We start from the raw sequence: 12,446 nt of genomic DNA, 5'->3' as shown, positions 1-12,446 counted from the left end.
TCTACTGGGAATTTTCCCAGAGGAACTGAAAACATCTTATCATAGTGATATATGTGTGCCTGTGTTTATAGCAGCACAATTTGTGATAGCCAACTCTTGGAAACAACCAAGATGCCCATCACCTGAGGAATGGATGAAAACGATGTGGTATTTTTATACAATGGAATATTACTCAGTTATAAAGAATGATAAACTTGAAGCCTTTATATTGAAGTGGATGCCACTTGAACATCTACTCATAAGTGAAATAAATGAGACACACGTGTAAATATTGTATAGTTTCCCTAGTATAAGAACTCAAAAGAAGAAATACAAATAGAAAGGTATAATACAATGAAAAGGAAAGCAAGAAGTTGAAGACTTCTGAAAAAAGAGCAAGGAGAAGAGCTAGGAAACATGACAGGGGCAAGCCATACAATTATATGTAGAAGATAGGTAAAGCAATGATCCTGAGAATCTTCAGAAGATTTTTGATTCAAGCAGTTAATTGGAATGATTCTCAATCTGACTAACTATCTATACAGACACCTGTGAACTAAGCAACTGCACTGAAGATGGCAATTTTAATCGTAGGTTCATGCTTGGAGTGCCTGTCATTCTGGTCTTCTGAATACAGGCTGCTTGTCATGACATGCCAGTTGCTGCTGTGCTGTCTCTCAGATAGGTGACTGTTCAAAAAGAAGGGGGTGGTTAATGAAGGCAGGAGACAGGAAAATGAATGTTGCAGGAATGTCCTGCTACAAGGTTGCATATGGTTAGATTTCTGGACTCATGTGTAAACGTAAGAATTATATAATTCTTCATGCCTATTTTTAAAATATATTTTAATTTTTTAAATGTTTTTTCATCATATTCTGTAGGGACTTAATGTTCAACATATCAATACTTGATGAAAAATATTTGTTCCATGTTATGTCTTAAGATGTTTGATATTCAGACAGATAGTGAGGTTAAGCTTAACAGCCTAAGTTGTATGGTAATAACAATAAGCTTTTCTTCTGGAGGGTTAACAACCTAAGTTTGCAGACCAAAATTTAAAAAAAGGAGGGCCGCAAGGAAAGCCAACATTTGGGCCCCAGCCTTCCGAGGCCAATTAAGACTCAGGACATATGAGAACTTGTACGTAACACCATGTAACTCAGTAGTGTCCCAAATTTTCTGATCAAGGAGATTATGGGGCCAAAGAGGAACGTGATCAATGATGTAGAGTGTGCCTAAGGAGAGTCACATGGAGAGAAAACATTTTTTCAGGCTTTCACAGAGAGCACATTGGCCAAGCAATGGCCGTGACTCATCCACATGGCTGACACTGACAAAGAATCTACAATCTGAGGTACAGGATCTCAGGATAAATCCTGAGGGGATTTGACTGACCTTATCAGATTCAAAAGCTACAACTCTTGTTGCATATGTCTTGCTTTATCTTAGCCTTAGCCATTCAGCAGGAAAGTATAAAAACGAAATATAAGAAGTAAAGCCATGGTGTTATGTTGACCTGTAGGGGGGACTCAGGTCAACAATTTCAGACACTGCCAGTCAAGCGGAAAACCCAATACTATTATGGACTACTGGACTCTTTTAGAGTATTTTGCTGAGTTAACACACCTATAGTATTCAAATGACAGAACTAAACAAAAAAGGGGATACAGATGAATGTCCATTTTGTATCCATGTATTCAAAATGGTTAGGATAGATATATAGCTACATTCTCTTAATGAATAGAGTGATTTGTTCTAATAGTGTTTGTAAATAGATATCATGTCTGCATTTTGTACAGCAAATACCTGCTAGGAAGAGAGTACGCATGTGTTAATTATTGAAACTGTCATACTAATTTGATTTGAAACTATCTCATTGCTATATGCTTCTCAATAAAATGATGCAAAAAAATAAAGTACAAACCATTCATTTTGTGAAATGTCTATTATTTTTTGTTCAATGGGTCTGTTTACTTTGTCATGCATTGTTTCAGAAGTTATGTGCTCATCTTAGTGCATCCTACAAGACACACTATGTCTATCTGTCACATATTGATAATGCCAACTTCTGTGTCATGCAGGGTAATTTTTTTTTTCTAGTCAAGGGAAGGAAACTTTATTAAGGCCTCAAGGCTGCAGGCATTGGTGGTGCCCTTCTGGACAAGAGGCTGGCTGAGTTTTACTTGACTTTCTTCTTGGTGAGCAGGTTTTTGGGGTGGCCATTCTTCTTGCAGCAGTTGACAGCACGGGAGCACATGCAGGCATAGCACTTGCCGCAGATCATCTTGTCACAGTTGTACTTCTGAGCAAGCTGGTGCAGGGATTGCTCAATGATCCCACCTTGCAGGCAAAGCACCAAGTACAGCGTGAACTCTTTTTGGATTTTGTAGTCAGAGAGAGTCCAACCATCCTACAGTTGTTTGCCAGCAAATATCAAACGCTGTTGGTCAGTTGGGATGCCCTCCTTGTCTTGGATTTTGGCTTTGACATTCTTGATGGTATCACTGGGTTCAACCTCGAGGGTGATGGTCTTGCCTGTCAGGGTCTTCACAAAGATCTGCATCTCTGTGTCTGCTACTTGGCCTCCTTGTTCCAGGGTAAAACTTAAGAGTTTGTAAAAATAGCTTCCTTGTTACCAATTTTTTATTCATTAATGTATAATTCATTCATTTATGCCTGAAACATTCCTTGGGTATTTTTTCCATTGGAATTCTATATAAACTTGTCTAGGTCCACCAAAAAAAAAAAAAACAAAAAAACCCACATTGGTATCTTTATTTAGATCATATTAGAATTATAAATTAAGGATAATTATCTTTTCTTTGGTGGCACTTCCTATCAATAATTGATATTGAAGTATACATTTATATTGTCTTTAAGAATTAGTAAATTTTAATGTTCTGCAACAATGTTTGGTGCTTTAAGACTACCTACTCTGAATTTTTCATAGAATTACTAGGGAACCATCTAGGCCTAGGCTTTTTTTTTTTTTTTTTTTTTTTAAGATAACTCCTTGATACTCTTTTTTATTTATTTTAGAGAAACTGGACAAATACCAAAATAATCAAGTTTTGGCAAATTATACTTAGCTTGAAAATGGTTTTGTTTTTTTTATCAGTATTTTCAATTTACTTGCAAAAATGTTTGCATAGTAGGTTTTCATGATTCTTTTCACTCAGTGGTACCAATGATCAAAGTCAGGGCAGTTTGCCAAGCAAGCACTCTATCATTGTACTACATTCCCAACCTTGTCCTTATGATAATTTAAAAATCAAGATATAATTCACATATCACAAAATTTATCCTTTTAAAGTATGTTTTAAAGCATTATATCTCAACACAGTCCCTCTCCCACATTCATGGGTGGAAGTCCCAACATCTAGTACTTCAGAATGTGATTATATTTGGATATAGGTCCTTTAAAAGAAGTATTTAAGGTAAAAATAATATTATATGCAAGGGCCCTAATACATTACAACTATGCATGGTGTCCTTTTAAAAGGAGGAGGCTAGTAGATAGACTAAAAACTATGTTAAGCACACAACAAGAAGATGGTTATCTACAAACTATAGGAGAGGTCCCAGAATGAAATTAACCTTTCTTATATCTTAAGTTTCTAGCCTACAGAACAAGAAAAGTAATTTCTCTTCCTTAAGTTGTAATATGTTGAACAGAATTTGCTATAATAATCCTAGAAAACAAATACATAAATTTTACTATTCAGTGGTATACATACATATATTTGTAATTTCACAAAACCATCACAACTTTCTAGTTGCATTTCATGATCCTAAAAGTAAGCTCTATAGTTATTAGCAATCACCCCTAATTCTTTATTCCAATTCTGAACATTTCATAGACATGAGAATCATAAATTGTGACCATTTGTCTATCTCTTCCTTATGATAATGTTAAGATTTTTCCATGCTATACCATGTAGCAGAATGTCTCTAGTTCTCATTGCTGAGACAAAATACCTTACACCTAAGATTAAAGAAGGTCCAGGGCACCACATGCTGTGTTGGCCCCACTCCCAGGCACACTTAACTGGCCAGCAAGTCTGGACATGCTGGTGCATGCCTGTAATCCCAGCGCTGGGAAGGCTGAAACAGAAGGATCACTATGAGTCTGAGCTATGCAGTGAGACCTGTACCAAATACATTAAAAAAAAGCGCCTCTTTGCCGCTGCCATGAAACTGCTGCCCTCTGCCCTGTGCCGCCCTGCCTTGGCGCCAGCTGAGTATGAATCGAAACCTCTAGTAACTAATAATCCAGAAGAGGCTGCAGGGAGGCTGTTGGAGAGAAGTCCTCAGCAGCGGTATGAACACCCCTTTGCGTATGACCCGGAACACCAGCTGCCTGCACACTGGTGGGAGAAAAAAAATTCAGCTCATTGGCTTCAGGAAAAGAAACTGCTAACTTCTGGAGGGTGCAGTGATTTTATTTTTTCTGCCTAAGAAGAAATGTTGCTAACTGAAGAATTTTGTGGGAAATACAATAGAACCAGTAGTATGATGGCAAATGTTTAACTGCAGATTCTGGGGAATTACTGTGTAGAAATTGCTCATTTTATATGAATACATTCGCCATAGCTCATTGTCAGATACCAGCCTGGTGCTAAGCTTTGTGCTGCTCCAGAGAGATGTCCAGTTGCACCTGGTTAGAGAATGTTTCCTCCATCCGGATGGAATAGATTAATGGGGAAAGTTGAACATGCCTTTAAGGATTGTCTGAATGTTTTGATCAATAGGCTAAGTGATTGGGGAGTTCCCAGAGTCTTCATGTGCTCCCAGTGGCCTTATTAAAAATAATTTTACAATACAAAAAAAAAAAAAGCAGAAATGTTATTGAACTTCTATTTTGTAGAGGATTCAGTACAAAGTCTGCTGGCCATATGACAGGATGGTATGACAGAGGAAAAACATTAATGGCAGGTTGAAGGTAGCAAAATGAGCAAGAGACTTTAACAATATCTTTCCGCCCCTTTTATCCAGACCTCTCATGGCAGGTAGCACTCATATTATAACCCTAGTGCCCTTGAGACTATCACTATACAATGAATCAATTCTAGTGTCACATATTCTAAATCCAGTCACCTCTAAAGATGCCCCTCTTATGACCTCAAGAGGCTTTTGGTGAACATACAAACACAAGCCATAATATTCCATCCCTTCCCCTCAAAGACTCATGCACATCCCTTCATGCAAAAAAGCATTTTGTCCATCTCAAAGAGTTGCCAAATTACTAACCATTTCAGCACTGCTGAAAATTCCAAGTCCAAAGACTCCTTGAGAGTTAATACAAAATTTTAGTTGCTAGTCCCCATACAAATGAAAAAAAAGTTACTTTCAACATTCAATGGCACAAAATAGATATTTCCATTCCAAAAGTTACAGACAGATACAAAGGAATGGGACCAACACAAGTCCAAAATCCAGCAGGACAAACATTAAATTCCACAGTTCCACTTCCAACATGCCTGGAAATCTAGGACAACATGTAACTCCAAAGGGCTTAGGTAATGATAGTTCCTATGGTTTCTCTAGGAATTGTTTTCTGCATGTAATCCTGAGGTAGTTCTGCTGCCTCCTTACAGTTTTTCTCAGATGATCCATCTCCCTTGCTTCTCCAAACTTTTGGGGTCTGTACTACACCTTTGGTTTGACACTCACAGCTTCACACACTGCCCTCTGAGGGACACCTTGCCTGGCTTCCTTCTGAAATCTGGGTGGAAGCTTTTCTGTCCTGACAATTCTTGCATTCTGCATGGACCTACAACCAGTACCACATGGATGATACCAAAGTCTGCTTCCAGCTGGAGCAGTACCCAGGCTTTCTTCTCTTTTGGCTATAACGATTGAGTGTCTGGATCAATGAGCACTCTGCATGAAATCCAAAGAATAAATTTGTAGGCTGCTGCTATTTTGTAACCTGGTGCTCCAGGGTTCTCTTCTCAAAGCAAAGTCTTCTACTTTGTAGTTTTGAGGCACAAAGGGTAGAGTCTTTCTTTGTAGTTTTTTCTTTGTAGTTTTGAGGCACAAAGGCTGCTTTCTATGATGTCCTCAGGCCATATTTTGTCTTTCCTTTTCCTTTTCAGCAATCAAGATCTCCTCTGTTCTCCCTTTGCAATCTATAGCATTATTAGAACTTGCTTTCTGGACAAATTTGAAATGTTTTAAATCATGCTGCTGGGCTCTCTGCTCTTGATTCTCAACATAAATCTGACTAGAAGTCCCCAACAGTATCCATGTCATCACTTCAACATTAGACTGCCTTGAAATTTCTTCTGCCAGATGAATTAAGTCTACCACCCTAAATCTTAGTCTGAGGCAAAGTCTCTGAACATGAGCAAAATGCAGACAAACTTTCTGTCAACCCATAATACACTATCTGGTGTCCAACAACCACAGCAGTCCTTCCCAGCAGAAACTTTTTGAGTATTTTCTCTACCTAAAGGATTTCTACCAGCCTTCTGTGTTTCTCACCTCTGACTATAATCTCCTATCAGTACAGCCTAAGGTGTTCCAGCTCATCTTTTTTCAGCCAGCATCTCTAAACCTTTCCAAACTCTTCCTACAAGCCAGTCCCAAAGGCTTGTGCACCTCATGGTCAGTTATAGCCACAGCAGCACCCCATTTCTCTGGTATCAAGTTCTGTGTCTCTCTTGTTGCTGAGACAAAATACTTGACACCCAAAGTTAATAGGGGAAAGGTCTATTTATCTCACAACTTGTATAGGTTTCAGTCCATAGTTGACTGGCTCCAAAGTAGATTGGCACAAGAAGAACAGCTCATGACAGGCAGAAGGCAGCAAAACAAGCAAGAAACCTTAACAGTGTCTTTCTGCTGCTTTTATCTCATCCCAAATAGGGAAAAATGGCATTCACACCCTTAATCCTTGTGCCCTTGAGCCTAGCACTGCACCATGAATTAATTCAGCATCACTCACTCTAGATCTAGCCACCTCTTAAGAAGCCACACCTATGACCTTACAAGACTTTAGGGGTATATCTAAACACAAGCCATAAAATAACACTTTACTCCTTTTTTCTGGTTGAATAATACTGCTTATATATAGCACATTTTTCTTACCCATTTATCAATGGGCACAGATTGTTTCCATTCATGTAATAGATTACTGTATCACACATATTTTTTTCAAAGTTTTATTGATAAATAGCAATGAGACAGTTTCAAATCAAATCGGAAGTACAGTTTCAATAAATAATACACTGCATATATTCTTCTTAGTGGCTAATTGCTGTACAAGATGCAGACTTGTGATCCTATTTACAAACACCATTAGAACAAATCATTCTATTCATTAAGAGAATGCAACTATATATCTATCCCAACCACTTTGAATACACAGATACAAAATGGACATTCATAGTTATACCCCATTTTTTTAAAGTTCCATTATTGAATATTATAGGTGTGTAAACTCAACAAAATATTCTAAAAGAGTCCAATAGCCCATAATAGCATTGGGTCTTCTGTTTAACTGGCAATGTCAGAAATTATTGACCTGAGTCCCCCACAGCTCAACTTAACAGCATGGCTTTATTTCCTATATTTCGTCTTCATACTTTTCTATTGGATGGTTAAGACCAAGGTAAAGCAGGACCTATGCTCACACATATTTTTAATTATCTTGTATATATGCCTAGTAATAAAACCATTGAGGCATTAGGTAGCTATATTTAACTTTCAGAGGAACTGTCAAACTGTTTTCCTAGGTAGTCATATCATGTTTACATTTCCAACAGCAATGTATTAGGGTTTTAACTTTCCATATCCTCATTTGTTACTATCCTTTTTTATTATAGCCATACCGGTATGTGTGAAAATATAATTCATTATGGTTTTTATTTGCATTTCTCTAATGATTAGTGATGTTGCCTATTCTTTTCATTTATGAGATTTTTATATCTTTTATGGTAAAAATATATACAATACTTAAAATTAGGTTGTCTTACTGTTGAGCTATGCAATGTTTTCTATACATTTTCAATACCTGTTATATATAAGATTTACAATTTTTCTTACATTCTGTGGATTACCTTTTTACTTTCTTGAAGGTATCTTTTGAAGTACAATATTCTTAATTTTATAAGATGTAACTTAGTTTTTATTTTAAAATATAAACAACAAAGTCAAGACTTATACATTTTAATAGTTTTGAATATTTACATTTAGTTCTTTGATGCACTTTAATTGTGTATTGTTTTGAGGTAGGGATCCAGGTTTATTCTTTGCAAGTCATTTTCCATTTGTTCCACATAATTTGTTGAAAGGATTTTTCTTTTTCTATTGAATTGTCTTGGCATTTTTGTTGGAAATCAACTGACCATAAATATAAGTATTTCTGAATTCTCTGTTCTATTCCATGGATCAATATGCCTATTCCTTTTGTGGAGTGGGGAGGATTTATAAGTATTTTCATCACGTGAAGTCTCAATGTTCATTTTCTTTTTTTTTTTTTCCAAATCAGTTTCTATGAAAAAGACTGGCTATTGAGGCAATTCACAAGATTCCCAGTTCAAGGATGCTTTCTCTCTTTCCTCATCAATAGTACTCCCAAAAACATGTTGAGAGTTTCTGAAACCTTCAGACTTTCTGTAGGAAGTGTGTCAAGCAGCAATCCTACAAATGTGGTAGAATATGGCAAAGTATGTCCAAGTAAATCAGCACCATGGCAGGCAACGGTGTGGCGATGGTAAGCAGAATATACTGATTTTCTGGGAAAAGACTAAAACTACAATGACTGAGGCTAGAGTGTGTTGAGCACAACTGCAGACTTAAGAGAATGCTTTATAGAGATGATGTTTTTGTTTGTTTGTTTTTCTGGGGATCAAACTTGAGACCTTATTCTTGTCAGGAAGGCACATAGGCCACTGACCTATATCCCCAGCCCTGAAATGAAGCATTTTGAATAGAAAGGAGAAAGAAAAGGCATGTGTCCAGTTCTAACCCTTATCTTTTGTTTTATTATAAAGACAACAAAATCTTGAGGTTATGTTCATTTGATAACTTCATCTGATTGATGGAAATGATATAGTCATCAATAAAATTCACCTTGGAAAATTTCTGCTTTAAAAACCAACCAACCAACCAAATAAACAAATAAAATGTTCTCAGTTTCTAGTAAAGCATAAGTATTAGTTGGACTGGGAGCCAGACAGTATGAGGATGCTGATTTTTAAATATTCTTGCCACTATCATGAATTTCCTCCTTTTGCTTCCTATATTTTATTTTTGGAGACAAGGTCTTATTATAGAGTTCAGGCTAGTATTGAACTCATGGCATCCATCCTGCATAAGCCTCCCAAATGCTGGGATTACAGGCATGCCACACAACACTCTATTCCTTTGCTTTCTTATTAGTCTATTCTTTAGAACGTTTTTATTTTCAAAGCAGAACTGAGTAGAAAGTACAGAGTTCCCATTACTTGAATTAAACCATCCTAAAACACAGTGGCACATTGTTTTTATTATGAACCTACACGGATAGCTTTGCTATCCCATGTCCATCGTTGACATGAGGGTTCACTCTTGGCATTTTAAATTCTGAGTTCTGCCTCTTACATATTCTTCTCCACCAAAATTTAGTTTCTAAAGGTTATTTATCCCTTCCTTACCATTTTCTCCTCCAAACACTTGCCTTTCCAATATTACCTTGAGTTCCACACAAACTTGTAAGTCCTTTCTCTAAGTCTGTTCTGATCTATCAGTATTTTGAAAGGAACTTTTCTAAACAATTTAAGTCAATATTAAACCAGTTACTAGCTCCCATGTCCTATTATCATCACCTTTTCATTTTCAGTGTTGGGGCTTGAACCCTTTACCTGGAGAATGACAGGCAAGTACACTACCACTGAGCTGCATCTGCAGCTTTCCTACACCACTCTTGCTCTTCACCAGACTTGTGCTGGGGATTAAATGATGATTAGCTAAGATTTCTGAAGTATTTTTTTTATTTACAGATAATTTCAAGTTGGTATATTATATTTTATTTTAGGGAAGCCTATGTATAATTTTGTTTTGTTCTTTAAAGTGTTCTAGAGAATCTATGTACAAGGAGATTTGAATTAATAAATTTGCCATCACTTCAGTTATCCAACCTTTTAATATTTTCGTAAATATTTTGTTTTCATGGATGAAGAACTGTCACTTTTTAATAGAATGGGGTATATCTGCCCTACTACAGTGCTACAATGGTAATACTAAGTATGGATAATACTGAAACTGGCTAATTCTGTGTTTTCCCAAAAATAAGACCTAATTGGAAAAATAAGCACTAGTCATTACCAACGTGATGGAAAGTGTCATGCAGAAGACTGTACCATATTATTCTCTTGCTCAGTGGCTGCTCTGAAATGATAGTACATCAAGGTGATTTGGGATAGCATTTTGATCTCTACTTTTCATGCCTGATTATTTTCTGGGTAGGCTTTATTTTCAAGGAAACATGGATTATTTATTAATATGGCATTAAATTATTCCTATGTATATATTGTACTTGTCCCATGACATTTAAACAATTCACAAGTCATATAGTATCTAATCAGTGACAACCAGAGTAGCAAAAAAAAAAAAAAAGTTAACTGAAATACAAAATAATGTAAAAGGCTTTTATGTAAAAGGAGCTACCTGGTTATGTTTAAGTTTTCCACTAGGAACATTATTTTTACTTAAGCAGTCAAGTTTACAAACAAGTATTTTATCACATTTTCTCTTTAAGAAAGTATTTGATTCATCATCTATGCCAATTTTGGATTCTTTGATTTTTGCTTATCAGAAGACTCACGTGAAAAACTTAATGACCACATTAAAAATAAAATATATTAGGAAATTATTGTTTTCTTAAATATAAACATGTTTATACTTAACCATTACTAAATTGAAATATCTATTTTATTGAAGGTTTGTCTTTAAGTTGCTGAGACAATAGCAGCAGGTAATTTAATTTTATTTTATATCAGAGATACAGTTAATTACTTATACTCTACAACTACTCAGCTTTCATCAGTTAAATACTATGCAATCTTAGATAAATTTGCCTCTCTCAGCTTTTGTTTTATCATCTGAAATATATAATTAATTTAATCATATATAGCTTCCATAAGTGGTTTCAAAATGCATAATTAGTATTTATATAAAGAACTCTTGAAATATTAGAATAAAAGATTTCATGAAAATTATTTATCATTGTAATTTGAGCTAATGTACACTACAATGCTAGTTACCAATGTGAGAGCATTCATTATAGCAGCTTAAAAAATCCACAGTTCTACAGCAACCTTTTTCTTCTCAATATAAAAATAAGAGAGAACTAAAGGTATAGCTCAGTGGTCTGATACCTACCTACTAAGAGAAAGGCCCTGGGTTCTATCCATAGTACCACCCTACCCCATATACACACAAATTACTAAAGTCTGTCTGTCTGTCTGTCTGTCTGTCTGTCTGTCTGTCTGTCTTTCTCTTTCTTTCTTCCTTTTATTCCTTTTTTCTTTTCTTTCTTTCTTTTGAGAGTATAAAATAGTGTTAAAGCAGAAAAATTACAAGTGATCCAGAATTTCACGTAACAAATAATATGAATTTCACAGTATTTGTTGTAATGCATAGCATTGTCTTCCAACCAATTCATACTACCAGAAATATGCAAGCAAAACTGGGAAAAAAGCAATTAAGAGAAAAAGGAGAAACAATGGAAAAAAGGAGACAAATTAAGCATTATATGCTCCTTTCCATATAATTAATTTAATTACATATCAGACCACTGAGCTATACCTTTAGTTCTCTTCTATTTTTATATTGAGAAGAAAAAGACTTGCAGAACTGTGAATTTTGTAAGCTGCCATAGTGAATGCTCTCACATTGGAAATTAACATTGTACCAGAAATCCACAGTACAGTTGCCCAAACCACCCTGCTTATGTACAGATATATCTCTTTCCCCCACTCACTCTCCTGTCCTTCTCAACTCCATTTTCTCTTTCAGTTTATCACACTAAGGAGAAAATACGATATTTGCACATGCGAGTCTGATTTATTTCACTTAAGAGTATGGTCTCTAAAGTGAAATAAGTGTTTAGTGTCCCTAAACACTAAAAAGATTTAGTATTTAATATTTAAATTTTGACCCATTTTGACTGTAGTTGCATCCATTTGCTGACAAAAGACTCAAATTTATCCTGTTTTATAGATAAGTAATACTCCATTGTATAAAAATACCACATCTTCTTTATCCATTCCTCAGTTGATGGACATCTGGGTTGTTTTCAGGATTTAGACATAACAAATTGAGCTACTATAAACATGGGTAGACATAAATTGCTGTGGTATGATGTTTACAGTTCTTTCTGGAAAAATACCCAGGGAGGGAGTAGCTGGCTTGAATGAGATCTTGAATCCTACTTTTAAAGGAATCAACACACTGATTTCCATAGTGGTTGTACCAGTCTG

General features: G+C 35.8%; 1 pseudogene; it reads right to left on the bottom strand.

The window, feature by feature from the left end:
• Positions 1 to 2,158: 2,158 nt before the first annotated feature.
• LOC101584129 lies at positions 2,159 to 2,542 on the bottom strand (annotated as a pseudogene).
• Between the last annotated feature and the right edge of the window lie 9,904 nt (positions 2,543 to 12,446).

This window comes from Octodon degus, unplaced genomic scaffold, assembly GCF_000260255.1.
Source record: "Octodon degus isolate 3935 unplaced genomic scaffold, OctDeg1.0 scaffold00032, whole genome shotgun sequence".
Taxonomy (NCBI): Eukaryota; Metazoa; Chordata; class Mammalia; order Rodentia; family Octodontidae; genus Octodon; species Octodon degus.
The sequence above is the reverse complement of the archived record's forward strand: the minus strand, read 5'-3'. Positions and strand labels throughout refer to the sequence as shown.